Below are 6,000 nucleotides of genomic sequence, written 5' to 3'. Positions count from 1 at the left end.
ACTATCACAAGAACAGAAAACCAAACACCGCATGTTCTCACTCATAGGTGGGAATTGAACAATGAGATCACTTGGACACAGGAAGGGGAACATCACATACCGGGGCCTATTGTGGGGAGGAGTGGGGGGAGGGATAGCGTTAGAAGATATACCTAATGTAAATGATGAGTTAATGGGTGCAGCACACCAACATGGCACATGTATACATATGTAACAAACCTGCACGTTGTTCACATGTACCCTAGAACTTAAAGAAAAAAAAAAAACAAACAAACCTAGATGACGGGTTGATAGGTGCAGCAAGTCACCATGGCACATGTATACCTACATAACAAACCAGCACATTCTGCACATGTATCCCAGAACTTAAAGTAAAATAGAAAAAGAAAATAATAATAATTTGTGAACAGTCTCTGCTGCTTGTAGCAATATCTCATTTGGTGAGATATTTTGACTCACTGACAATTTTTTTGCTTTTCTATTTGAGACAGGTATTGCTCTGTGATCCAGGCTGGAGTGCTGTGGTGCAATCTTGTCTCACTGCAGCCTCTGCCTCCTGGGCTCAAGCAATCTTCTCACCTCAGCCTCCGAAGTAGCTGGTACTACAGGCGTGCATTATCGCACCCAGCTAATTTTGTATTATTAGTAGAGATGGGTTTCATCATGTTGGCTGGGCTGGTCTCTAACTCCTCACCTCAAGTGATCTGCCCACCTCCACCTCCACTTCCCAAAGTACTGGGATTACAAGTGGGAGCCACTGCGCCCAGCCATGTCAATGATACTTAACGCCCTTTTCACCTAAAGAATGACATCTCCCCAGTGTGTACATGTAGTATTTTCTGTACCACAAGATTTCTGTTTCTCACACCACCCACCTTGCCCCTCTAGGAGCAGGGAAGCCATGGGTCCCAGAGCCTGGCTAGAGAAGAGCCATGTCAGCTTCTAGCATGGCCCCTGGAGACATGGAAGGGAGCTATTCAGCAGGGATCCTCAGAGGCCTTCCTTCTGTCATGCAGAGAAGAGCATCTCAGTGACACACTGACCCCTACCCAGCCCAGGGGTAGGTTCTCATCCAGGTCTAATGGTCATGCACAGAAGCAAACGCCTCCAAGCCAAGGCTTGCTCAGCTCATGTTGAGGTCAACTAACATTTTGTTTTGGGATCTGCTACACACACATGATGTTTTAATAAAAACAAGGTTGACTGCCTTCAAGATGTAACCCTGCACCTCACATAACCGATGAATTCCAGAACAGGCCAGGGAAGACGCAAACAAATCTGGAGCACCGGAGGGCGGCGCAGCTGTCCCTAACATTCCTAGATGATGGTTTTCTGATCTCTGAAATCCAGCCCAGCCTAAAAACGAGCAGCTGCTATCAGCCACAAGTGTTCTCTATCATAATGGCAGCGTCTGGAGCACTCAGCAGTGAGTCAAGGAAGTTCTGGCTGCCACCAGCTATCTAGGAACTTAAGAAATCACTCTCCAGGACTGTTTCTTCTTCCATTAAATAAGGATCCTCTGACGCACCCTTGGAAGTTTTCCATGACCCCTGCCCAGCACAGCTCCTCTGCTTTCTTCACAAGGCTTGGTTCCAATGTAGAATAAGTGTCAGTGAGCCCACAACTCCACCTCCTCGGAGGTCCCAGGACGCTGTCCTGTGACCTCCAGGTGCTGTCTGGCTGCTCTGTCTGGGGGTGTCTCCCTCCTATGACACTGCCTGGCACTTTTTTGTTGAATGAGATGAACATCGTCCTCTATCGATTACTAAGGACAGACTTTCTGTTTGCATTGGCCCACTGGTCCTGGGAATGTGGCAAGGGCTCACCAACAGATGAATACATAAACATACATGCTCTCAGGGGTCCCGCCATCCAGGGAACTGGTCTGAACACCTGATTACTTTCTACCTTGCATTATGCTCCAGTTGCCTCTGTAAACTCTAAGCTTACCATTCTACCAACACATATGTGTACCATGTGGAAGAAATCCATGTATGTCCTGAGAGTTGTGTGCATGTGTCCCGAGGGCTGGCATACTATGCACACTATTTTTCAGGGGTTGGGTTGGTAGCACATTGTGTATCCTCTGCAGTACTGTCTATACTGCTAGGCAGGAGGCACATTTTTACTAAGTGTGTATACTGACATAAAATTGCAACATATGTTTAATAGGAAAAGGGCAATTTTTGCCTCAAAAGGTACTATTAATACCATCTTTGTTACTTACTGTTCTACACAATGACCATAACATAAACAGTTCTTGATCTTTCTAAGAATGAACAGAAGTTAGCAATAAATTCATTAGAAATAAGCTTCTTTCACTCATAGGAAACTGCTATTCTTAGAACTAAAAAAATTATTATTGTCAATTCTTTCTTTCTAGTAGAGTAAGGATTCTATATGCTTTACATATGACACCTAAACATTTACAATGCAAAAGTACATCTACTCCTAGTATCCTTACCACAGCTGCTTTGTTTGAAATATTTTTTGGGGGAAAGATTGAAGTTCAGAGGGCTTATGATTCATTAAAGTTGTTAACCGATTCAAACACTCAACTGTCAACCTGTTCTTTCAGAGAATGTGCCTTTCACCCACCTTGGGACTATTTTTCTAGCACATATGTGTACTATGTGGAAGAAATCCACGTGTGTCCTGAGAGCGGTGTGGATGTATCTTGAGAGCTGGCATACTACACACACAGTTTAAGCAGAACTTTGATCTACAGTCAAAGGTTCTTATGTGTGTGACCCTTAAAAACAAATGCTCTTTTTTCCACAAGGCGATCAGAACTAGCCTCTGAGTATAGAGCCAGCACAGAGAAAATTCCACAACTGTTGATTCACTAATTTACTCTAATGAAAAAGCTGTAGGCAGTCTCAAGTCTGAGTAAGTGTGAATGTTAGAAAGGTCCCTCTAGACTTACAATGCACTTTTCAATGTTCTGTCTGGAAAAGGAATATAAACAGAGTATTCAACATGCTTCTGTCAGGCCACCTTTAAGATCAAACATTTTTGATATTTCAAAATAAAGCTTTTAGAATTAAAATGATTCCAATGATTCTGAAAAAGTGGTATTCTTCTTCCAGCCAAGGTGGAGTGAGATGAATTGAAATTACCCTTCCACTTGAAACAACCAAAAGTATTCAAAATAAAGACCATGAAAAAATGATTTCCAAGACACAGGCTAGCAGTGAAGGACAGTGATGCTAGAAGGAAATACAGAGCAAAGCTCTGTGACACTGGCTTATACTAGGGCTTCTCAGATACAGCCCTGAAAGCATGACCCATATAGAAAACAATCATCAACGGGACTTAGTTAAAATTACAAACTCCTGCTCTCCAAAAGACATTGCTAAGAGAATGAAAAATCAGCCGCACTGGGAGAAAATACTTACAGTCAGATATCTGGATTTGCATCCAGAAAATATAAAGAACTCTCAAAACCCAGCCATCAGAAAACAAATTATCCAATTATGAAAAATAAGCCAAAGAGTTGAACAGACACTTCACCAAAGAAGACATAAAGATAAATGAGCATATGAAAAGATGTTCACCATCATCTTCAGGGAAACCAAGTTCAAACCACAGTAAGATACCACTGTGCAGCTATTAGAATGGCTGAAAGTAAACCGACTAACCACGCCAAGAGTCCGCAAGGGTGTGGAGCAATCTGAACCTCACATGCTTCTCTTGGGAATAGTAAATTGTTCAACCATTTTGGAAAACCGTTTGGCAGTTTCTTAAAATATGAAAATATACCCGCCATATTACCCAGGTATTCCACTACAAGGCATTCATCCAAGAAAGGAGAAAGTATATGTCCCTACAAAGACTTGTACATAAAGGCTCAGTATGGCTTTATTTGTAATAGCCTCCAAGCTGGTAACAACCCAAACAACCATCAATAGGTGACTGCACAAATTAATTGGGGGAAAATTCACACAATGGGAAACTAGCGATAAAAAAAACCCAAAAAATGACAAATTATTTATATATGAAATGGAATCAGTGAATCTCAACGTAACTATGCTAAGTGAAGGAAGCCAGACCAAAAAAGACTACATACCACATTGTTACATTTATATGTAACGCTAGAAAATGCAGACTAATCTCTATTAATAGAAGCAATATAGAAAGCAATTGAGGAGAAGAAGGGTAGGTGGAAAGATTAAAGGAAGGCTGGAGAAAACTTTTGGGGTGATAGATATATTCACTATCTTGATTGTGGTGATAATTTCACAGGTGTGTATAGAAGTCAAAACTTATAAAATTGTGGACTTTAAATTTGTTCAGTTTATTCTGCATCAGTTCTACCTCAATTAAGAAACCCCAAAGGACACTAATTTACTTTGGAAAACTTTGCATAAAACAGCATTTATGATACAGCCATTCAAAAAACTATTCATTGAGTTCCTATCTATGCCAAGCACTGTGCTGGTGAAAAAAAAAAAAAACAAACAAAAACCTAGCAAACGAGGTTTTGACCCGTGGACCACTAGGTGAGGCCTCAGTGTTTCCACTGTGCTATGCTGATTAAAGAAAGTCAATTCTGAAGGGCTTTTGAAAAACCAAGTTTAACTTCTGTTGTCAGCCTCATTACATGGAAATTGTTTCAGAATGTTTCATCTATAATCACATGAATTTTGATATTGCACTTGTGCCTAACTGTACAAATAAGAGAATTTAAGAAAGAACCACAAAACCCCCATTCTATTCTCTACTCAGAGGGCCTTTCAACGAAATTAACAGACGAAAGTAAATCTGCTATGTGTTCTCATGTGGATGATCTGTGGTTTCAACATAAAACGAGTGGGAAGTCTTTGCTCCAGTTTCCTGCATTTCCTTTTGTATGAGTCATGAAGAGCATAATTTGCTGTGTTCCCCAAAGCCTTGCTTGCCATCATCTCTTATTTCTAAGATTTTCCACTAAGTCACACTCTTTAAGCCACTGACAATTAGCAAAACTATTTATCACTGAGTACGCCTTGTGGGAATTTGACTTTTGTCATATGAAAAGTTCAGAGAAAGCAGAGGTAAATGATATGCACAGGGTCTCAGTGTAAAATACTGGAAAGTGGCATTCTTTTATCAATCAACCTTATGCCATTAGTTACCACAGAGAGAGAACATTCTGCTGTCATAATGGAATTTCTAAAAGATGGACCATTATTTCCATAATAACACCATTATAATACTGGTCATCAAGCCTGTCAACATTTTCCTTAATAGAAAAATATTTTTAAAAGAGTTTACTACTCAGATCTTACAGGCTGAACTTAGGCAATAAATTCTCCAAAAGAAAGTATGGAAACTTCACAAATATGAAGAACTAAATTAGCATGACTGCGTACAACATTCTTTGAGCCAGAACTGGAGAAGCTGCTTGCAAAATGAAACAAGAAGCATATTTTAAATGACATACAAAGCAAGTTATCCAAATCAAAATTTTGTAGAAACTGCTAAAACCACCTCGGCTATATCTATAATTGATTAAATTAGAAACAAGCTTAGAATCTCCTTTCTGTATTCACACAAGACAAGAAAGGTGACTCCTATGAAGAATAATGAATATAAGATTCAAAAGTTGGCAAAGATTGAGATGATCCAAGCTGGCCCTGAACCACTAATAATGTTTTTGAAAGATTGGGTTATTAGATTAACAGTTGTAGAAGATGGACACTATTTATGCAATGTTAAAGCAAACATTTTTATTAACCAAACATTTTCTAAATTGCGAGCAAAAATGTGAAACTCAATCTGACACCTGTGGCAAATCTGAGGGCCTTCCCTGGTCCAGGGAATACTCTCTGCTGTCAATGAGGTTTGTTCCAAAGGTTATTTGAAAAAAAAAATTTTTTTTAAACTTAATCAGTTTTTAACTCTTGCTGCTTTCCACCAGATGATTTACCCTGATTCTTCCCAAAGCCCTGTGTATGGCAGATGCCACCTGACAGCAATAACTCAAGCACACCCTGAGAATGACCCTATGGCTTAAGA

At 40.0% G+C, this 6,000-nt stretch overlaps 1 protein-coding gene across 3 annotated transcripts in view; it reads right to left on the bottom strand.

Annotated features, from left to right (window-relative positions):
- NR3C2 (nuclear receptor subfamily 3, group C, member 2) overlaps positions 1 to 6,000 on the bottom strand; it is a 383,563-nt gene that overhangs the window by 31,128 nt on the left and 346,435 nt on the right. The window lies entirely within an intron of this gene.

Source organism: Mandrillus leucophaeus, unplaced genomic scaffold (genome assembly GCF_000951045.1).
Source record: "Mandrillus leucophaeus isolate KB7577 unplaced genomic scaffold, Mleu.le_1.0 Scaffold136, whole genome shotgun sequence".
NCBI lineage: Eukaryota > Metazoa > Chordata > Mammalia > Primates > Cercopithecidae > Mandrillus > Mandrillus leucophaeus.
Note: the sequence above shows the minus strand (reverse complement) of the source record. Positions and strands in the feature narration are given on the sequence as shown.